This window comes from Betta splendens, chromosome 13 (genome assembly GCF_900634795.4).
Source record: "Betta splendens chromosome 13, fBetSpl5.4, whole genome shotgun sequence".
Lineage (NCBI taxonomy): Eukaryota > Metazoa > Chordata > Actinopteri > Anabantiformes > Osphronemidae > Betta > Betta splendens.
In genome coordinates this window covers 13,522,749-13,546,448 of record NC_040893.2, presented here as the reverse complement: position 1 = coordinate 13,546,448, position 23,700 = coordinate 13,522,749, and the positions used below count along the sequence as shown (strand labels likewise).

Here is a 23,700-nt window from a genome sequence, read left to right as displayed (position 1 = left end):
TTCCATTTTCTTCCCTTATGCTAAGCTACAGTAGGCTAACCAGCTGCCCACCTTAGTTTTTAAAATAATGTGGAATATAAAAAGTGATTTGCACAAAATGGTTTGATATTTAAACCCAATTGAATCCTCTTTAGATGAAGTTCAGCTTCATCATACTCCATATATACAGTAAGCGCTTGAAATGGTTCTATATATAACTTAGAGCGGTTGTTATCATTTCTCTTGATCCTCAAAGACCTTTTAATTCCTCCCTTTAATTCATGAGGTGATGACGGCCTGGAGGCTCATCCTTTCCAGTAAACTGTTTTGTCAAACGCCCGTGTCACACTCGCGTGTTTTTTTTTTTTTTTTTATTCAGCACCTCCGGTCATGAGAGGCCGGGTCGACTGACGATGCTCAAAATACCTCATGACACGTTGCAGCGAAATGTAGCACGCAGGGCCGAGATCATCTGAGGGTTGTCTTCAGGTTATCCAGGCCTACACACACACACACACACACACACACACACACACACACACACACACACACACACACACACGCACACACACACCATCCTATTAACGTCTCTGGTCTTAGCCGCAATTTAGTGATTTCAGCTCCCTCTTGACTGCCGCCATCCTTTTCCCCATCACATTGTAAGTAATGAAAGCCCGTCTGTGAGGTTTACCAACGCACACAGAATTAAAACCACACATGTGCTGCAGCAGCGCCTGGGCCCGGCCCGGCTCAGGAGGTGAGCGTGTTTTGACCCTCGCACCAGACGTTGCCGCACTTCCACAATGGAACGCCTCTTTATCCACTGACGCCTGAAATTAGATGGCGCTGCTCTTTGGGAGGATGGAAGTTGCCGACACCCCTGCCAGTCATCCGGACGCAGTCAGTGAGGCCCATCCTGTATTCAGGCCAGAGTCTTTGTCCGTGCATGCGAAATCCCGTTCCTTCCACCCAGTTCCCTGCGAATATGCTTCTGCGCAGCCGCCCATGCATGAGGAGCTGCTTTATCTGTGACACAATCTCAGCTCTTCCAGAATTAATCCACCGCTGCCAAATCCAACATATGGTCCTGTCTTATGCGGCGATGGTGCATAAGCCCGCGTCGTGGCGTGAATGGAAGGCTGTGCGCTGTGAGGTCATGTGAACATCTGTAAACCGCAAAGGGAAGTGACAGCGGGGCAGCGCGTGCTGTAGTTAACTGACTGTACCAATCTAATGAGAAGCCCCTAATTCATTCTGTGAACACATCATCTCTTCTCCATCCTCGCTCGTCCCTTATTTTCTCACACTCCCTCTCTCCGAGGAGCCGCCACTGCCGTCGCTCTCCATCCCCCTCTCCCCTCGCGGTGCTGCAGCCCACCCTGCTCCCAGCCTTAATGGTACATGCCATTAGAAAGCCCATCTTCAGAAGGGAGGAGGGGAGGGTGGTCTCAATCTCAGCTAAGAGTCTACTTTAGTCCCCCAACACAAGCCCATTCACAGACGCCTCTGCGCGCGTGCAGCGGATCCCAGCCGTCACGACGCAGCGGCGAGCGCCCGCGCGAGGACGGCAGTGGACAGAGACGCGGAGAGCGGCGGAGCGCGAGAGCGACGAGGTGAGGAGCCACGCAGCGGAACGCGTGCATCGCTGCCACCCTGACGTCTCCCCAACACGCGCGCGCGCGAAGAGGAGAGAGGGAGGAAAATAAAGCTCTTTGTTTTCTATTCGCCGCTCCTTCTTAATCTCCATCATCCCGGGCATGAAGACGGCCGTCAGCTGGCGCGGCAGAATAAGAGAGGGACGTTTGAATGTTGCCTCTGTCTCTGCAAGGGACTAGGAAGAGGAATGGGGGGACAGCACCGCGCCGACGCCGAAACGGGATTTCTGGATTGAATGGAAGTTCTTCTGCCGCATGCGCTGGAAATAGCAGGCTCACGCTGAAGTCTCTGAATGAGGTAAATACAACGATGCCACTTTGTCCTCCCTTTTCTCCCCCGCCGCTGATTGGACGGCGGGGTCAGATATAGATCCGGGAGGCACTTGAACGCGTACACGCGCGCGTGACAGAGATGAACCCGTTTCCACGCCGCTCGCGGTTTGGGAACAGCGGTGGGGAGATTGGCGTCTTTGTGCCCGGCCGCTGCGCGCGGCGGCGCGGCGGAGGTGAGAGGGGGAGTGTGTGCATGTTGCATGGTGCAGAGAGGCGGCGGGAGCGAGGGGGGAAACAATTCACCATAATCCTGATGAGGAACCTTTGGGAACCGGAGAGCAGGAGAGCACTTAGTCGGCGTCTATAATTAAATAATCAGGAGATACTTAGCAAAAATGCATTCGCTTTGATCTCCTGTTGGGCAAATTCAGAAATCCTGTAAACAAAATCTAATTATTGGGAAATATTTCCAGAGAAAAGGCTGTTGCGGAGTAGAATGTAATGTCATTCATCTTGTCTGAAGCAAAGTCCGGCGGAGCGCTTTCCCCGGTGGCCGCGCGCCACCTCCCCGGCCGGAAATAACGCCTTTATCCAAAGACGTGAACGAAACACTGCCCGCTGAGGAAAGTTGGGTCGAGGTAGGAACCATGACGGCTGCTGGTTCGACCAGTGCACTGATCCTGGAAAGTAAAAACACTAGTGTGCTGCCCGGGTTCCAGCGTCCCCACCGAGCCTGCGCGTGCGCGTGACATGTCAATAATGCGCTTCGGTGCCTAATTATTTGCCTTTCTGTAGTTTGCGGCGACTGTGACTCGCCTCGGCGGAAAATCTGACTCTGTGTGTTTTCAGTTCCTGAGATCTGGGCTCAGGTCTGGACGCATCGTCCTCACTCTCACTGGAGGTTCTGACCTGTCACTGTCTTTCTATAATTAAGTGCAGCAGATGCAGCATGTGATTCTAATGCCTAGAGAAACAGCAAAATGCGCAAATACGACAGTTTCATTCCTTCCACACGCAATGACAACAACACTTGGCGCTGGCTCCTCAGCCTCTTCTGCTCTTATGCAACGGGACCACGTATGTTCCCAGCTGTTTCCCACGCGGGTGTTAGCATGCTTCCATAACTCTCTGACCGTGTATATATTTAGTTTCTGCTCAGTCTGGCAAAGTCAGCAAATAGCGCCCACGTCTCATTTGTGGAAGCGGACGGCCTGTCATTTCATTCTGTGCTCAGGGTCCCCCTGCTGAGGAATAGAATAGAATCGAATAGAATGGGATCGAATAGAACAGAATCGAATAGAATAGCATATTGGATTTTATAGACCAGTTTATCACCATACAGATACAGTATCTGTACACAGCATCATTTTATCTAAGTGAATTCATAAAAGCTCTATTAACTTCTAGATGAAGGTCACATAATTTTGTAACTAAAGCGATGATCAGATATTTGAAAGGACTCAAGTGCTGATCCGCTGAGATTCGCTGTCCTCGAGGTCAGACCTATCGCAAGAATCTTAATAGAAGCTGGACTTGCAGGTGGTTCCTGCCTCACGCTGTGTATAGAACTTCTTCAGAGATGTTTGGAGAACATTTTTAAACTGCACACTGTGATTTTAAATCTTAAAAGTAGCAGCTATGACATCATTGTCAGCGCTACATACAGTAATTACCCCCCCCCCATTTGTTTTCATCAACATGCATCTTCATTTATGCAAAGCGGGATCCCTCCCTATGTGTAAGAGACACGTCGACATCTTCCCATTACAAAGCAGGTGTCATTACAGCATTAAACGCAGGCGCAGGTACCAATTTACTCGTAGTAAAGCGAGCACCGCGTGTCCACGTGCGGGTTACACATGTTCGGGCTCCCGTTCATGTTCGACAGCTGCATTACGCACATCATTGCACAGTGTAATAATGTGTGTGAAGCCTGACAAGACGGAGAAATTAGACTTGGCACGAGCGTTTGGCTCCAACGCTGTTGACGAGGCCGTGGTGGGTGCGCGTGAACCATGTCTACCTTCGCCCGGAGCTCACAGATGCAGGGTTTCGAACCGCGCTCCACCGCGCGAAATTCTTCCGTGTTTGATGTGTGTTCAGAGCGTGTTGTAGGTTTCTCTTTGAAGGTGGCAGAGCTTCTCTCCAGATTCAGCCGCGGAGCTGTCCAGCCTTAGGCAACAGAGGGGTGAAGCAGCAGATGGAGGGATAAAGTATCGCTCTTGCCATAAACAACACGTTCCCAGTGTGACTGCGCGACGGTACGCGCTTCATATTCTCGCTGAAATCACATCTCGCTTTTGTAAATAAAGGCGCCACAACACCCCCATCGGCCCAGAGAACCGAGACAGGGGCCCCGTTTCTAGCCGATTCAAACTGTGACAGAAGCAAATCCACGGAAGAAGAGGGGATCTTCCACAGAGGCCGGAGAACAAGAGCTGTGATCCCCGTCAGGGTTGGATCCTCAGAGTCATTCAGATTAACCACTGTGTGATGCCACAGCAGCCTGATCTCTTCCAAGGCGGCATTAATAATTCTCTCAAAGTGTGGATGTACAGTACGGCTTGTGTTATATAATAACAGTCTGTGATCTGGTGCATTATCTTCTATCTGCTGCAAAACGCTCCAAAACACAGTGTGTACTTTATATTTCTGTGGACTTTACTAGTACAGGGACCATCCTATAGTATTTTATAGGAGTGTTTATGTTTGAGAATATCACTACAGAATAAAGGAGATAAAATCACTGTGTTTACAATGAGAGGATCTCCTGCGAGAAAATGGATTTAGAAAACGTCATCCTCCGGTTCAGGATGTGTAGGATAAGCTATCATCCCTTTTCAAATAGGTGGCAGAAGTAAGATATAAGTAAAGGTTGCTTGTTACTATCATTATTTACTTTCTAGCCGGGAAAACTATAAAAAAGGTCACTGAGGCTGCTGGCGTCAACAGCTGAGCTTTAAAACACTGCACGTGTGGCTCAAAGGCAGGGCCTCGAAATCCACCAGGGACACGGGCTTTTTAACGAACCGCTAGGGAGCAAAGTTATGGCAAAGCGTGGACCGAGAGCAACGTGTGGGGCCTCGCAGCCGTGTTGTTGCACCTCGGTGAATTACACTCCGCGGGGCACTTAGGGTCTGTCTGGCTGCCCATTAAGATAGCCACCATCCAGGCTCATTAATGTCCTGCGGAGGAATCAGAAGGAAGCAGACGGGCGCTGCCTCCTCCCCAGCAGCGCTGCTCCCTCGGGGGACGGCAGTTGTTTTGCCTGAGGTACATGAGAGCGGCCCGGAGTGACCGGCAAACACGAAATAATTAGACGCGCAATTCCTCTGGAATCTCTTGCGGCGGCCGCTGAATTCATCCCCACGCGCTTTAAGCGATTTCGGCGGCGGTCGACAAACGCAATCACGGCGCGGGACATCACCACTCACTTACACGAGAAATCAGCTTTGAAACGGGGGATTACGGGCGGAGGATGTGATGCCATCCCGGTTAAAGTGAGGCCATATGAGCCGCAATCGAGCATTTAAATCAAAGGGAAATGGAGTTTGATGTGTCATTAAGGCTGGATTGTTATTGTTTCTTCTTTTTCCTCTCAGAATGAACTGTGTCGACACGATTGACTACATACTTGTATACGATATGAGCTATTGTTTGTGTTTGTGTTTGTGAATTTTAAGTAAAATATTAGAATATAATTGATACATAAACTTGCTGCTTTCTGATTGGCTGGAACACGATGGTCTGTGTCTGTCAACTGAACAGAGCAGCTTCTGTTTCCCAGGGATTCGCTTGCAAGGCTTGTACGGTTATTTACTTGTTCAGGCGGCAACGCTGCACAAAGTTGCCCCTTTTTCTTAATGAATTTCTTTCTGGATAATCCCATTATGTGTATTTGTGGTTACCCACAGCCCCGGGGGGGGCAACACTGCTGCGCTGGCGAAAAGAAGACGGTATTAGGGACAGCTGGCAATGTGGTATCAGTTGTTTTCACATTCATCAGGCCTGCTGGAGATTAGGAGCCGGAGCGGAGGTGCTACTGGAGGCGTCCAGCGTATAGGACATGCGGTGACATACAGTATATCCACACACACACACACACACACACACTCACAAAGATGCACAGTGACAAATAATGAGCATTTCTCCTGAGCCAGGCCTGGAGCCTTTTACCTCCCCCTCCGCCACACACACGCCCAGGACTTCAGCACACTTCCTCCCTCTCTCCCCTCTCCGGCTCGCTCTGCAATATTTCCTCCGAGTGCCGCGTTCACTGTACAGCGAGTTCGGAGCAGAAGCAGCTCGACTCTGTCGTTCGTGACAAAATGGGGTTAACCTACAATCAACGCGGTGGAGGTGCAGCGGCTTGTGTGTTCGCAGACAGCCGAGCGGGAGGAGAGGATGGGTGCTTGTAGTGTCCTGCGCGTTCTGCAGAGAACAGTGGGTGAGCGAGGTGGGGGGGCCGCGCTGATCATTTCACAGAACAGCACAGGTCCTCCTTTATCATTATCCTTTCTATTCCACGGTGACGTGACTTGACAGCGGCGGCGGCACTGTGGGGACTTAATTAGTTTAATTTAATCAGGATGGGACAGTTCACTATGATGTTAAACACACATGACACACAAACTAAAGGCTTCGGACCGAGTCGTAATGTTAAACGCGTTCAGCGTGAACCCAGACTCACTATTATTCGAAATATGACTGTGTGAAGTCGCTTCAGTAATTACTGCCAGCCCAACAGAAACTCCTGGTTTTGAGGCACAAACAAGTTCTCTCAATTACCCTCTTAAGAAAATCCTCAAGGCTTTGTCATAAATCCCCTGCTTTAATGAGAACTTATAGTCGGTCCAGCCCTGCTGGAGGAGAGGATCACCTCATGAACGTGCCGAGAGCTTTCAGTGGGATCAGAAACACCAGCAACGCGGTTTGGATGCATAGATGTTTGATAGATAATGAGTCAGTGTGTCAAACTGGGTTTTTTATAGAGTGAGGGCATCACGCTAACAATAAACACAGTTTTTGGCATTTATAGTTCAGATAAAATCCTCTTTGGCAACAGTGAGCTACTGTAGCTACTGATTGATACATTGAATTAGTAAAAGCCCCATTAGCAGAGAAGTGGACAACACAGCCACATGGGATTCACATTATTCATTTATTGTTATTGATCTTTCCAACCCGCTTCTTTTTTTTGCTGGGACACTGTGCATACACATACAGATGTTCTGTTTGATTTGAGGATGCCTTCAGAAAAGCTCTGTTGTCTCTCATTGTGTCATCATATTGTTTTATTATTAAAAGAATCTACAGCGGAGATGTTCATATATATATGTATAGTTAATTGATCCAATGAAATGGCATCTATCATCATCCTGTTGAGAGTGGACTTAAACCCCCTGTCATTGCAGTACATAAAATGAAACACAAACACCAGCGTAAACAAACTCATTACATCCATTTATTGATTCGCCGGAGACATTCGCAAGACAAAGACGAGGCGTTGTTGCCAGATTCAGCGGCGCACCTCCCACCTCTGCGTCTCCCTCCAGCAGCGTTGTGTAACCTGCAGCTGTGAACCTCTTCAAAAAGCCCATGAGCGCAAAAAGGAAGACGAAAGGCCAGGGGTGGTGCATTACGGCTTCCATTTTCCAAATGACTTTCTAGATCTGCGACCAATCTGATTTACTAATCTATGCCACAAAAACACTACTAAAACCATGACCTTTTCTTTTTTTTTTCATGCGTCAATGCCGAATGTGCTGAAATCATTTTCCTCCACGCTGCAATCATCCTTGTTACTCAGTATGAAATGGGATTGGCACAGAGCTCCATGTGCTTTGCCTATTTAGGGTTTCTAGAGGTAATATAGGCAGCAGTTGTGACTGTTTTGACTGGATGAGATGAATAAACACCCATCTGCAGCAGGGAATTACTCTAAATTAAATATTAATAAGTGTTTTCTTTCTGTGTTATATTTACACTTTTCCAGGCCAACAATGCCGACGCAGCAAATCTCTAATAAGGGCCAATAGAGGAACAAACGTGCCGGAGCAGTCAGAGGAGTTTATTTATATTCCACTTCAGGTTTATAATTCCCCACTTGAACCCACGAGTTAAAGTTGAAAGGGTTTAATGCGTATGATTGACTGGAAGAATTTAACGTGCAAATGAAACATTTCTGCATTTCCGCGGTTCACACTGAGGAGCGAGCGGTGACAGGCGGAAGCTGGCGACTCGTTACTGTTCCCGGCGTCGCTCGCGTGACACTTGGGGGGAGTTAGGTGCCAATTACCTCTCACTTATGGTGATGCATCACTGAATCACACTGGCAAAGCCTCCTGTTTGCTCCATGAGAAGCTGTTGCTGAAACTCCACGAAATCCAGTCCAGTCCAGTTTCACATAGAGAGTGCAATGATGTACAGTGGGAGAAACCCACTTTACCATTGGCTGCCAGACGTCCACGCAACTTACGAAAGTGATTTAACGTCTGAAGTTTAAGGGACAAAGTGACCTGTTGTGACTGTGCACATTTATTGCCTTTCTACTTTAGGCTTTAATTAATAGTTCTATAAAAGCAGTGAGCACAAAGTCTGGCCTTTCTTGGACCAACATTAATTTTCTAAGCTCGGCGGCTATAAGAATTAATTACCGTGAACAATCTGTAATATACAGATACAGAGTAAAAAGCTTAGACGCTTCACCCTCTCTCTTATGAATCTTTTCTAAGTGCTGTGTCTGGGCACCAAAGAAAATTGGCATCTTATAAACAGGATTCACTGTTTCTCATTATTTTTAAGCTCAGCTGCACGTGGTTTTGCTTTACACAGTGAAGACGCTCGCCCTCAGTCTCCTGCACTTAATGCAAACACGCTGGTTCGATGTGCGGTTTGTTCCTGAGGCGCGATGCCCTTCAGGCTACACCCCCCGAGCCCGGCTGCATCCCCCCAATATTACCACTGTGAGAATATGTGCAAATTACTGGAGCAGAAGTTGAGCAATAACTTGTGCATCAACGGTGCACGATCTGAGGCTCGTATCAAACATTGCATTAGTGCCTCTGCACAGCGTGTTCATCTTGATGCAAAGAAATGTGTCACGTTTGCCGCAAATCCATGATCAGTAATCAAAGGAAGGGGGCTTGGTGCAAACTTTTCGTTGAGGGCTGGAAATGTAAACCGTTTCTCTCAGAATTAGAAATAGCTCAAGGTAAAAATAAACAGGAATTTTAAAGCAGCATAAATTTAACAAGTACTGTACTGTAGTAATTGAAACTACTGTATATTGTCTGCATAGACAGGTCCCAGGCTTTATAAGCTGTACAGCATAAAGTAAAGCGCCATCACTATAAAATCTCAGATCAGATAACGGAAAGGAAATGACGAAGGCGTGAGTTTCGAGGATGGACAGACACACGTCTGTAGAACCACTGGACCTAATTAATATCTTAATGGTCTCGAGGCATTTCCAGACTTAGGCTAATCTGATGCGAGGCCACTGCAGCGGAGGCCCAAACACAATTATGGGCCTATTAGCTGTTACAGTAATTTGATGATCTGGTCTCCGTTTGACAGGTGGCTGTTGAACAGCTCTGTCTACTTGTTTTCAACAGATCAAGAGAACAGGGCACTGAGGGACCTATTACGTTCCTCCTCTCCAAGCTCTAGTACAGTTCAAGAGCATTTCAATGGAAGTGAATCAGTATTGTAGTCATTTTGTTCCCGTGAGAGACTCAAGTGAATGTCTTGTTTATGTGTGCCCCGTCTTTATGAAGTACAGAGGGAACGGAGCAAAGCGCGCTGCGGAGACACTTGTTGCAAATGACGACGGCGACGACTAGATAACCTGGTAGCTCTATTAAAACGCCGTCTAGGTATCTGCCACGGCGTCACGGCTGCGCTTGCGGGCGATGCATCAGCGTGATGCGGTTGTTGAGCGCGCTCCGCGCTGAGCATTGGCGAAGGCAGCACGCGTTGCTTGGCCTCAGGCAGAGTCCTGGCTGCAGCCGGAACGGCTTGATGGTGTCCAGTGCAATAAGAATGTATAAGCTGTCAGGTTTATACTAATGCGGCTTCATAAATATATAGGAAAAGGATGTTAGACATATACTTGGAAAGCACGTTGAAAAATATATAGAGTCAACCAAAATAATATGATGTATATAAAAAAGGGTAGAAGCTGGGATCGCTAGTCGTCGTCATGCTGGTTGAGGGAAAACTGAACGAATGCATGTGAATGAGTAAGTGGCAAAGTGTCATGTGTGTGTTTCAGGCCTGCGTGTCCTTTGTCCTTTGTGCAAGGACACCGCGTTCAGGATCGGCCCGGCCACTGCCAGGAGGCTGCTCCAGGCCAGCCTGGCGTCACCGCCAAAGATAACTGTAGACAGAACAATGTTCGCACCGACGGAATATGAGTGGAGTCATAACGTGCAGCGGGCTGGAGGCCTGGAACGAATGCCCTTGTGTGATTGATTACACGCTACGAGGTAATGAGATAAACAGAGGCCCAATCGATTCAGTCGGGGAGGAACGATGCCAGAGGGGCATATGCGGCCGCGTGCAATGGCTGTATTGACGCGCTCATATTAAAAACAGCGGCGAAGGAGGCCAAGATGGGGCTTTTCTGGCTGAGAGCGGAGCCGCGTCGTCTTCCGCGGCGGAGCTGCATCGCCCACCACCGCAATCAGGGTCAGCGCGGCTCAAATCAAACAGCAATGGGATCTGACAAGGCGGGTACTTAATGCTTAACAATCACTGCTAAGAAAAGCCTTTTTTACAGGCAGAGGCAAACAAGACAGGCGGCCTGGCTCTGATGGGCCCAGGATGCACCTCTAACTGTAGTCAGTGACAACCAACAGCAGCCCCGATGACGACTGGAGGCTACGCGCTGCAGCCGCCGCGCTCCTCGGCCCATTGGCTAATCACAGACACGCTGGCGCCCTCAACCAATTAAAACCTCTGTGCCGCAGCGTGATGACTCTAAGAGGATAAACAGGGCTGGACGCCATTGAGCTGCACGTGGCGAGTCGGGGGTCGAGCGAGGGGAAGAGAGAGAGAGAGAGAGCAGAAGAGCGAGCGCGGCCTCTCCTGCAGCTAACGGGTGAGACGAGCAGCTTTGTTCCATGCAGTTTTTACCTGTCACAGTCACACAACAACACAGAGGGGAGGGGGCTAACGTTTTAATGACGAAGGCCGGGGAGCGTACACGTCTGCGCGCTATTACGGTCCATTAGTGTCTCGGCGTATGAAATTAATTCGCTGCGATGTTTGATCATGAGCCTTTGGACGGGACGGGAGCGTTGGAGCAGCGGGGGCGCCTCGGCGGCTCCGGCAGATCACAGTTAGAGGTTGGCTTCCTTTCTGCGTGAAAACAAGCCAGACCTGCTGTGAGGGTGTGTGCGAGCGTGTGCACGGGTCCACTGCACAGGTCCGTGTATTTACACTCGTACAGTACAAACGATGCTCCGCTCGTGAATGAGAATAAAACAAGCAGACGGAAAAACAGAACAATGTTGGTGGGACGTTGAAAAACCCAGGTTATTTTTTGCTTAATGTTGATCCAGAAACAAAATGTTGTAGGTTCCTGTTGTTTCCAGTAGGTGAACATGGTCCTTCTGCATTTGGTGGCAATTACTTTCCCATAAAGCAGCGATCGTCGATTCCACTTGCTGTATGATGAGTTCCCTGCAATCATAGGTTATTTGGGATAATCACCCATGAATGATAGGTGCGGACCAAGAAGTGTGTGTGTGTGTGTGTGTGTGTGGGGGGGGGGGGGGGGTATGTGAGGGGGGGGCTTAACCCGCTCGCCTCAGATACACAGAGAGAAAACAAGCTTTCACACCACATACAAAGCGGGGAAAGGGGTCGGAAATCAATACGGCTCCGGCCGCGCAGCCGTACTGATGAAAAGCACGCATGCCACAATAATGGATATGGATTTCTGAGTGTGTGGCTCATGTTTTATTTCCATGCACCGTTCAACAAAAGGTTATTGACGAGTGCACAGGAGGGTAGTGTCTCCTTTCTGGTACCGCGTGGTGCTCCATCGCTGGCCAGAGAGCAGAAAGCAGCCACTTTGTGTGTGTGTAGATGATGCTTCAGATACAGTACAGTGCTGTTGGAAGCTGCCTGCTGTATAATTACACTGTCACAGGCCAATTTAGGTGAAGACAGACTGTACAATAGACGCACTGCAGAGTTCTGTTTAAATGGTGGGTGAGATGCGGCGAGCAAGCCAAACACCGTGCATCCAACAATAAAGGGAGAAAGCGAAACATTACAATATTTACCGCGCTGTGAGAAGCGGGAGAGCGGCCTTGAGACGTCTCGCATTGTTTGTAATCAGTGCGACACCCGCTCTGCATCTGGCTTCCCGGCGCGGGAGCCTTTCATGCCTCTGGCGCGCGGCCGTGTCCGATGCATTACTCCGACGAATAAATTACGCGATGTTGGTCCGGCGTGCCGTTGCCGCGGCGACGGCCCGTCGTGGACGCTGACGCAAAATGAGCAGGAATAAAGACGCACAGAAGGCTATAATTTTAAATTTGGTTCAGATCAGTCTTTCCAGAGCAGCAGTAGCGAACGAGCATGAGACCGAGCCGTGGGCCTCCATCATCATTACGGCCCCATAGTGAGACTGACGGATAGACAGCCATGATATGTGCTTATAAATCAGACTGAAGCATATTTATTGACTAATTGATATTTATGAGAGCAGGCTGGCTATAAATAAGGCTCACACCATTTATTATTTATGTGGCACAACGCAGGCAAGTGTTGTGGTTACCACTGTAATATGGTTCTAATAATGAAATTTTAATCTAGCACAAGTGTTAGAAACTTAGTTTTCTCTTTATTGTAACATTTTTTAACATACCTTAAAATATAAAGAAAAAATGTGGCCTTGTCCATCATTTGTGTGCTAAACCTGAGCTGAACCAGGCATCCATCACAACTTTATGTTATGTAGTTCATCCAAATACATCTTGTATCTGTGTATTAATTCCCTATTTGGCTAATTTGGCAAGCTATAAATTTTATAATAGAGAGCAATTAGGTCATGAATGCTCAGGAAACACGGGCTGTGAAGCTATGTCGGCATTTAGGTCAAACCTTGTTCTGAAGATGAAGAAATGAGAGGCTGACGTTTCACCCAGCAACAGTGGCAGGTTGCATCGATGAAAGCAATCAATCTAGGAAGGTTTAAGCCATTTGAATAAAGAGGGAAGGCGATCCTTTAAAGTGTGGCTGGTGTTAAGTGCAGCACAAATCTGATAAGTGCACAGTGGCTAAAGTAGCTTCGCCCTAAATCGATCTTAACGCAGCAGATGATGCAAAAGGTCAAAAATTTATTTATAAAATGAATCGTATGTTGAGAAAAGAAGCATCAGGCGTAAAATGAAACGCAGAAGGGAAACAACATATGTAGAGGTCTGTGCAAAGAAACCAGATCGATACCGTTCCTTCATACTCTTATTAGTCAGTAGCAGTAGCACAGTCAGGATCTCACTAGGATCCAAACTAGAATATTTAAAGTCGTCACAAACAAAGGGTGACGCACGTCTCCTTCAAATGACGTCCCAGAAAAACAACTTGGATTATTTCCAGAAATAACACTCACAATTGGGCTCATAGAGTCAAAATATTATATTTAGCTTCTTGAATCACTCATTTTTTGAGCCTATAGACATTCATGTACTGTGTAACCGAAGCTGAACACTTTCCCCTGGCTCTCGCTGGCTCACACTGCGCTCGGCGGAAAACGGGCAGAAACGCCGACGCCGAGCTTCCCCACAGTCCAAAAATGACAACTCACTTCGCCCAAGGTAACGTCTCACGGTCAGGAGAAGCCGTGCATGTATTCAAAGTGAAAGGAAGCCCGCTTCCTCAGACCACCTGACTCGCTGCCTCCCCCCTCTGAGGGCGCCCACCCACACACGCAGCAGCGGCCGCGGGTGCGAGGGCTCCTCCGTTCTCCGGTACCGGCCGCGGGTCGGAGCGAACGGACGCGCGCCAATTAAAGTAGAACAGACGTGAGAGGGGGAGGCGGGGGGAGACGGGGGAGAGGCAGGAAACCTGTTCCAACAGCGGCCGTTACTTCTCGACCCTCCACTGGCGTGCGAGAGGTTAATTCAATGTCACGTCAGGGAGATGGACAGTCTCATTTGGGAGATAGTGGTGAGATGTTATCTGGGTAAAGAAGCGACGCGGAGCTTATTGTCGACGCATGAAGTCCGAACGGAGGCTTATGCATTTCAATTTGAAAGCAAAGAGCCAACCGCTGTAATCCCGCCTTGGAGAAATTTCGAGAAGTAGGTTCATGGAAATATCATTTCTTCACAGATTATTTTTATAGAGGGATTTCCATGCTGTCTATACATCGCCATGCATTAATCCAAATTGCACTGACAGTGCGAGCATTAATTTCCCAGAGGTGCGAGACATGAGTCAGGAGGCTCTGCTGCTGCTCTCGTCAACCAGCAGATGAGAGCTTCACTTGTGCTGCTCTGCTCCTCTGAGGCCGCGCTTCTGATGCTTCGGCAGCTACCGCGGCAGCGAACACATCGGCTTCGTGTTTTTTAGTGCCAGGGCCGTGCACCTGCCGCACCGCTGACTTATCCGAGGCCCAAAGACAGCGTGAATGAGGAAGGCCAGCGCGTCCGAAGAGACCGGAGGCCTGAAACGTCTTAGTCGAAGCTGTCAAAAAGTCTCCAGGGCCAAGTTTTTGTATTTACTAACAATTTCCACTCAACACATACTGTACCACATATTTGATGCTTCACAGACTGCATACAAATACTGCACTATGCTTGACATCACTGCGGTGGCTCTAGTTTATCTTAAAGCTCAGTAACGTGAGGAAGAGGTTCATTTTTCCAGCCACAGGTTGGATTTGGAGTCGGACGATCTCAGTGAACCCTCCAACCTGCGCAGGTTGTCCAGCAAGAGTTGTCTGCCTTTAATTCTGTACACCCACAGAAGCTGATGGATGGCGTGTGGGGACAGGAGCCCGCGTGCCATTCATCAAACCCCGACAACCTCTTCAGGGCCCAGTGGCCCCGGTGACGAACGAGGGCCCGGCTCGGCCGAAGCAGATGCACGCGGCTTATTGCGATTCTCCCGACTTCATAAAACCCGTCTGAGCGTTTTGTCTTAAGCAACGAGTCGCGTGACAAATTGCTCTTTGCACCTTAAGCCGAGTTCAATAAGGCCACAAATTGGTACTTAAAAGTGTGCGGCGAGAGTGAGACAGATGCAGCTGAAGGAGGCTGTGGAGACTCGCGCCGGCGTGAATCACATTCTGAATTTGGAACCGCGGGGAGGCAGAGAGAAGTGATTCTATTTGAAGCCCCTTTCAGCTGGAGGCTTCAATGCATATTGTTAGGAGGCTGTTGAAATGGAAGGAGAGGCTGCTGGTCGGAGAGGAGAAAAGACACATTAGGTCCAACGTCTTTGCCAAGAAACAGGAATAATGTGCATTCATCTCAAAGCCTATGAGAAATGACTGCCTTTCTAAACAAACAGATTCACCTATTACCGTTCCAGATATCACACATTTACGCATTCCATAAAAATATTAATAGTATATATATTCGCCAGAGGACAGCTTATTTATTGAATTAACAGCTGAGCCTTGTTTAACAGCGTATCCTCCGTATTTATGCATCAGAGTCCATAAATACCTTTCAGGAAAGAAATGATGGTTTGAACGGGGGAATTCACGGCTACGACAAATGACTCTACCCAGATTGGTGCGTGGTGTTTGCTGGGAAACAGAAGCAGCAGAAGCAGTGAGCACGTTACAATGTGTGCAGCCGCACCGATGCTTGACTTGGCTGCAGATGTATTTCCTCAAAATCAGCAGCGTGTCAGTATCGGATTTGGATTATGAGGACATAGACATCAGCTCGATATCGTGATCATGATCTATTATCACTTGCCATTATTCACGCATTAGTCACGGTTTTTGCTACCGTGACCTTAATAAACATTTAGCGGAATTATTACCATTCTGACAGCTTCATATTAAAAATGCACATTAGAACCTTGTAAAAGTAGAATTAATGGCACAGCTGCTGCTCTGGGTCTGCACAGCTCTACCTAATAAAGTGACCAGTGAGTTTAATTCGCTATCTTTCTGTTTATGGACAGGGCAGCTGACATTAAAACACATAACGCAAGCTGCTTTATGCACTTTTGTTGTTAGATGCTGGTGGAAATGCATCAAAACAACGACCCGTCGAGTGTCAGATTCAAGATGAATGAAGCTCAGGAGCCTCTTGGCTCGTAAGTCACCGACGCTGCCCCTTCCTCATGCAGACGCTCCACTCAGTGTCATTATTTGAAGTTTAAATGCAAATTTAGGGGAAAAGAAATCGCCTCTCAACGAGTCGGAGCTCATCAGCCTCCATGTACGCGACAAAGAGACGAAGCTCACGCACATGCGCGCATGCGTGCGCACACACTTGGCATTGGCTTAATTATGAACTGACTTTGACTGTGACTTTCAATTTTGCAGCTTAAACCGCCCATGCTCCAAAGCCAAAGGAATCCATCAAACCTCCCATGATAATTCTTATCACCAGTGGCTCTCTGACGAGTCTCTGTGCAGTTCAGAAGCCTTTTTTTTAACTCTGCATTTGTTTTATGAAGATTGATTTGCAAATCCTGTTTGGTTTGATGTTTGCACATGTTATTGATTTTTGCTGAGTGCTCAGGATGGTAAATTATCATAGTGGATATATTGCCTTCGCTGCAAGTTTGCCTTTGTTTACCTAGGCAGAGTTATTTAATTAGACTTTGTGTTTGATGCTCAAAGCAACTTAGCTTGTAGCGGGTGGCAACGTGTTAGCTTTAAATGTTTTGGTTCTGTTTAATTGAGTTTACTCTTTCCTCAAAGTAGATTAATAATGATCGTGATTAATAATAAAAGCCAGAATTATCGAAATGTTATCGTGAACTGAATGGTGATTGTAGCTCGAAACCTGCAACGTTTGCATCATTTGCCTTCACTATTCGATCCCCAAATGTTGTTAATAAAAATCAGCTCCAGCCTGTAGATACTGAAGACGTACAGGTGTGAAACCCAAACTAACCCACTAACCCAGCAGCCACAGCCTTTAAAGCGTCCTCGGTAAAATATTAAATGTAAACCATTTTCCAAAAACCCAAAGAAATGTGAAGCTCAAGAGCAGTGGCATAAGACGTAAAGTGCATGTGTGCAATGGGATGCTAATAATTTTGTTTTTCCGTAGCTGCAGGCACAAAAAAGTGGGAAATGCAGGCCTGTCTCCTTTGAGATCAGATAAAAGAGTAAGCTTCAGACCTCCGCGCCCTTCAATTCAATGTCACTCACTCTCACGGAGGCCGGTTTTTCTGTGGTAACACCGGAGAATTCACAGCCACCGCTGCAGCACATCCTCGCAGTCGCTCTACAAAGCCTTCCTTTCCGTCCGCCTTCTCTTTTTTCCCTGTGCCTGGGGCAAGTGTTACGCATGGCTGGGCGTCCATAGGGAGCTTCAGTGAACACGCGGTCTCACTGTGACAGGTCGCTTCCCCCATCGAGGCTACTCCTACAACCCTTAACAACTGGAGATGCACCTGCACCGAGCGGCATTAAAACAGCGGTCGCAGAGTTATTTACAGCGCGGCCCCGTCTACATACTGTACGCAGTCTACACGAGGTGCTAAAATAGAAGAGGAGACAGATGAAGGTCAGCGGTGGGAAAGGTAGACGTACTGTACACGGTGCACGGGAAATCAGATGCCGGCGGATAATCAGAATTGGAATCTCTCCTGCAATTAATCTGCTCAGTGAAACGTTCCGATCTGAGAGTTTATCTCTTCCAGCATCGACAGTCTGCTAATAAATTCCATACCTTTGAAATACATCTAACAACCTCCCCTTTTTTGTCCAACTCAGCAAACAGACCACATTTCTTCCCCCAGTGTTTGTAATGCGATCTGCTACGTCGGCGTTTCCCTCCCTTCATTAGAGGGTCTGTCTCACAAAATGCTTGCAATTAGAATAAGGCTGTTCTTACTGTCAGGGAAACCCATCCTGCGAGTGAGGCAGAGGCAGTTTCTTCCCGTGGACTGAGCTGACATATTGAAGCTCTGCGGCAATTAAGTGGAAGGAACAAAGAAACCGATACAGGGTCATTTTTTTCTCACAGGCTCTCTAGGAAACTGGCAAAGCGAAGGCATTTTTAGACCCAAATGATGCTCTGTGTCTCAGGGCTTGATCACTTTGAGCTCGGCAATAATTGCATGCAGTCCAGAAATCGCCCAGCTGACAAAATCCTTTATGTTGATGCCAAGAGCAAAGGTCTAGACTGGCAGCCCCAGAAGTGTATCAAATCAATTAGCTGATCTTTCAACAATCACCTCAGGGTGCATTTTTTATTATTTGTTTAGAAATTGTAAAGCGCAGAAGACAGATGAAATTCATTTGACAGGTTTGCAAAAAGCCCTTTTAAAGACTTCCAACAAACGGAGTCTGGGAAGAACATAAAACGTGCTGGATTGAGCCTTTTGGAATATCTGGGGCTGATGCAGACACTGTACCAATCCAGTTCAGCTGAATCACTCATGAATGAACCGGCGCCTTCAAATCTTTCAGTATGGATTCAACTTCATCCTTTCTGCAGAGCACAGGCTTTTCCCTGCTCCTCCATCAGCGAATAGAAGACAGGTCCTTCCCCAAGTGGCCACACTATTCTATTAAATCACGACGAGATGTCACTTTAACTCTCAGCGCCTCGACTCATAAAACCCACCGCAGTCGCTGGCGATGGCGCCGCGTTGTTGTGACTAAGTCGGATGCATCGTGGGCCGAGAACACGGGGGTCAGAATCCCCTGATGGAGAGCGAGGCAGCGCCTGGAACGGAAGCGAGCCGAGCCGACAGGCCTCCGTCAGGCCGCCGGCGGCAGATGGGGGGCGACGCCTCGTCATTTGTCACCGCTCTGATCGGCGCTGTCAGGAAAGATTCGTCCAGCAGGAAACATGCCGTCCGCTCATGCTGTTTGCGCCTCCCTCCGTCTGTAAACTTGACTGGAGTTAATAATAATCGGACGGAGGTAGATGTGAGCCGCTGAGCGTTACGTAAAGCCCGTTGTTCTATTTAAACCTGGCGCAGGAGTCGCCGCGCTGCTTGTCAGGCGGCGCCGCGAGGCAGCCGCTAACCGCGTCTTTAGCGAAACATGGCAGGTTGTCCAAGCTATCACGCAGCACTGATTCAACAAGGACATCCGTGTTCTGGCTAATGCCTCCCCTCTAACTAAGAGGCTGCAGCTTTTATGACTAGCGGAGGCCTCATTTGGCCCGAACCCCGTGAATATGCAGACTGGGAGAATTGTGTTCTGCAGCAGAAGGTGTATTAGCTTTTTTTGTCAGTCTGTGCCTCAGGGGCAGCACATAATTGCTGCTCACACAGGATTTATTTGTGGCAGGATGTTAGAGGTCTCTTCTTATTGTTTACTTGACTGCCTGGACTACTGAAGACCACGGTGTCTGCTAGCGCCGCAAGCTGCAGGAGCAAAAAGCCCGTAGGTAACACGATGCCTGATCAGAGGTCAGCGCCGACACAGTCGCCTGCGGAACTGTGCGCTTCAATGGCTGCCAAAGGATCAGCATGGACAACGCGCACATTTGACTGCAAACTTGCAACCGCGATGCTTTTACAAGTGGATCGGATTCAGCAGAATCGACAGCTCAACCCGCGGCTAGCGTCGCTGTGTATTGTTCTGTGGTCTGGCGTAAAAGTCATTATTAAGGAGTGATAACGTCTGTCACCTATTAAAATTATTATCACATCAGCAACAACATACTAATGCGAAATGCATATTTTTGTGCCGGCAAAACTGCTGACATCAGCTGTGGTGTCATAGGAGTTAGCGATAATTACATCAAGTGCGCTAGCTCAAAGAGCAAACGCGATAAGATCGAGGGAGAAATGATTTCAAGCGGCTTAGTCGCGTTGTGTTTCTGCAGCAGCTGCCGCGGTTGCAGTGACATTGGCTCGTTAATATTCAGCACAGAGATGTGACTGAACCGGAGGCCTGGAGCATGTTAATGTGTCCAAAGTGACCGCCTCTGCCGAGGTCACGCCGCCTCGGACCAGCGCCGCCGGCCTCAGATAGCGGCAGTTACTACCTACCGGCCCAGAGTCCGAATGAGCCCCCTCCTCACTGTCTCTCAGGGATCAATTGAAACCTCGCAGGGGCTTGAAAACGTCCACGAGAGGTTGAGCGACGGCTGCGAAGATGAAAGGCGTCTAGTGAAAGGTTGTGGTTGCGCCGCTTTGGAAGTGAGTGCGCTATTAGTTTAATGGTACTGGAGCATCGACACGGGGCTGTCAGAGCTGCCAGCTCCGTGGGTTAAAGACTAAAGGGATGCAGGGCGTGCACGGCACCCGCACGAGCACGGTGCAGTCTGAATGTCAACACGAGTGTGGAGAAATAAACATAAACACTATTTCAGGTGTGTTTTAACAAGACACAACTGGGAGCTATTATCTGTTCGTGCCCCAGAGACCGACTGAGATTGTGCCGTTTCACCCGGCAGCTGATGTTATTCCTGTACTGCTTCAAGCTCTGGCTCAAACTGGAAATTCTTCACAGGGATCAGTGTATTCCAGAGATGGCGCGTGTGTGTGTGTGTGTGTGTGGGGGGGGGCCACAACCTTCTCCTGCCCTCTGTCACAGTCAGGAGATCTCCCCGAGGGGGATCGGCAGGTAGCGTCGATGGGAGGCCCTTCAGAAGTGTTTGCCAACCTCCTGGAGGATTTTAGATGATCGCAGATTCAACAGCGGCAAGAAAATAAGTCCATCTGGAAGAGTGATTTCATACTTTAACCATGAAACTACTGTACAAGTGGGTGAACAAAATAATTCGCTGTGGTTTGTTAATTTAAGTTAATTGCTTTCCAAATGAGTCTAATATTAATTGCTGGTGGTGGGTTACATGCTGCCCATGCTGGCCCATTATTTACAGTGTTGTCGTCAGCTTTACCTTTTGTCACTGTGGACGTACAGTAGCTGGGCAAATTCAGCAGCCCTGTCTCTGTGCCAGCAATTAAAGCCAGATGAATTAAAGCCACGCGAAGCCGCCAGTGTTACTGCTGGGGACGACACCCCACTAGGTACCCGCTCCCTTCCATGTGCAGCTTCACCATCCTTTGATTCTTTGACCTGACCATGGATTGAACACACTTTATCCATGGAAGGAGCTTTAACTTGCGACGGGGCGTTTTGTCATTTTAATATCATCGCATCTGTTCTTGTCATCGCACGGTCGGGTTAGTTTCCCTTTTTTTCCCCTTTGTTTGTTTGTTTTTAACCTGTGCCAAGCTTTTGTAACGCGCCATCAATCCCAGCCGCTGATGTCACCATGGCAACCAATAGTCAGGCTAAGCTCAGCGCAGCACAGTTTGGGTCTGGAGACAACCATAAACAGGAGGACAAACAAAGCCCGCTCTCCGAGGCTGTGTTGAGAGGCAGCGCAGTAATGGCAGCGGCCCGACTATTGTCACGCGCATGCAAATGATCGCGCTCATGCGAAGTCGCTGCCGCATCCATCATCCGCATCTCGTGCCATTTCCTTGTGTCAGTGCGCACAGTGGGCAATTAAATTGTATACCACACAGAATGTATGAGGCCGTCAACAGATTACTGCTGTAAAACCTTTCAAATAAATCACTTTGGAGATAATTACATCACATCATCTCTACTGAGCCTCTGACATTTCCTTTATTCTTTAATGTGAGCATAATGAAAGGCTAGCATTAAATTCAACATGCTTCGACCCAGCTGATAATTGGCTAAATGGGTAATTATGATTTAACTGGATGGCTGTGAGTTCTGGGGGCTCCAGGTTGACCCGCGCGGCGCATGGCTGTTCCCGTGGGGGGGCGTCTGGTGCGGCGTGGCTCGGCCTCCGTTGAGCTGTCAGCGGCTGTGGGGGACGCTGCGCTGTCGGGCCGCCCGCCCACCTTCGCCGTTCGCGGGATCGATCACGCCTCCGCCTCCTAGAGAAACCAGTTACCGCCGATGGCCCACATCGGAGCCCTGCGGCACCTCACAGAGATGGGGGGTGGGGGTTGGGGTGGAAGCGTAAGAAGCGATGTGGTGACAGGCGCGACCGTCCGCGTTGAACTGCCAAGACGGATGCTGAACTTAGACCCAGCATGTGCATTATTAATACTGACCGCTTACATGAGGATAAAGAAGCATTTACTCACCGACTGACATGCCTGAATTAATCATAGAGCCGTACTCAAAGGCACGATGAATTCTCTTTCATGGCAAACCTGGCAATTTTCACATAAATGACAGATGTCGTCAGCGTAAGAGAAGGCCACTGGGCTCTGTCATTATCGCTGGCATTATCCGAGGCGCCATCACAGATGCAGCAGAGGACGGGGTTTGTTTATTTTTTATTTCTCAGCAGGGCATTTTCCGCTCATTGCGAGGGATTCCTCAGCGGTTATCAAATGAACTGAAAGGAGAATATTACTACGGCACAAACAGTAAACGCGATGCACGGGAGGGAAAGCGGGTCTGTCGTGCTGTAGGTCTGTGGGATTCCTGCAGTGGAGCCGAGTCTGGCCCTCCAAGGATGAATGAATTCTGCAGAAAGTGAGCATGTGATTCTCTCCTCCCATTATGCAGCCGCTATTTTTCTTGCTTTAGGCAAGTGAGACAGTGTGCGTATGTGTGCTATATATTGTTAAGAGTCTATATACTTTTCTACTGCTGCCTGCCTGTATATGACTCCCAGTGGGTCCATCAGGTGGAAAATAATTAGAAAGGATGGCCCCTGCAGGGATCTCTCAGCTTCTTGTCCAAGCGGTACGTGTGCAGGATGTGCTTTAAATAGAAAATATGTCCAGTATATACAGCACAAACAGCATGTGTGAAGGTAAGTGCAGATCCATCTCGATATCTGACAGGCTACATAACCAGGTTTAAAGCCTATCGTCAGCCTCTCCCGCACCGTCCACTCCTTCAGGTTCAGCCCACGTTCGAGCCGGGGAGTGGATTTGTGTGCAGTCCTTCGCACGATCGGTTGTGTTTTCCTTGTGCGCGCACGCGTGCGTGCGTGTGTGTGTTTGGTCAGGTCACCAGGCAGAATGCGACAGATCAGCAGGCGGACAGGGCACAAGCTCATGTTGGAGCTTTGTGCTGTGACTATATCACGTCTTTGAGCAGCTTCCGAGTGTAGAATGGGATCCACAGCATGTCATTCTCAGAAGCAAGAAAGATGCGAAAACAAACTTTTTCTGCTTTGTCACCTTTGTCTGAATACAAACGACAAAACAAGGTGCGAATACTACAGCTTCATGCTTTTGGTCTGTGCTTTAACACTGGAGTCCGTCCACCTGCAAATTAAAGTGTAACTTTATAGAACAACAAAAAACAATACTACCATTTGACAAGATCTACTGCTGAACAACACAGCCTCCAGCTATTTATAAATGTGAAAGCTGCAATTTTGCGCCATTAAACGAGACATAAGTTGCCAATCTGACACCTGATGCCAAAAGTGGTGCAATTTATAAAGATGCCTGGCATTCGTGCACAACAGACAAAAAGGAGGTGTTAAGGTTGGAGGATTTACTGCTAAATCACCAGGATAAATATATTCATCGTATAGTGCATTTAGTGATAACTAGTAATAGCGATAAATAGAAAACAAAGGTTCACAGAGTAAATACAGGGCAAACTAATTGAGTGAGCATATGGTCACTAAAACCAGAACAGTTTCGCTTAAATAAGTCTAATTTT

General features: G+C 48.3%; 1 protein-coding gene across 4 annotated transcripts in view; it reads left to right on the top strand.

Annotated features, from left to right (window-relative positions):
* Positions 1-1,348: 1,348 nt before the first annotated feature.
* The window catches only part of b3gat1a (beta-1,3-glucuronyltransferase 1 (glucuronosyltransferase P) a), a 48,855-nt gene continuing 26,503 nt past the window's right edge, over positions 1,349-23,700 (top strand). For 3 of the 4 annotated variants that reach the window (XM_029170543.3, XM_029170544.3, XM_029170542.3), the window contains exon 1: positions 1,349-1,932. The gene's annotated coding sequence lies outside the window, so the exon portion shown is untranslated. The remainder of the gene's footprint in view (positions 1,933-23,700) is intronic. The other variant, XM_029170545.3, reaches the window with a different exon arrangement.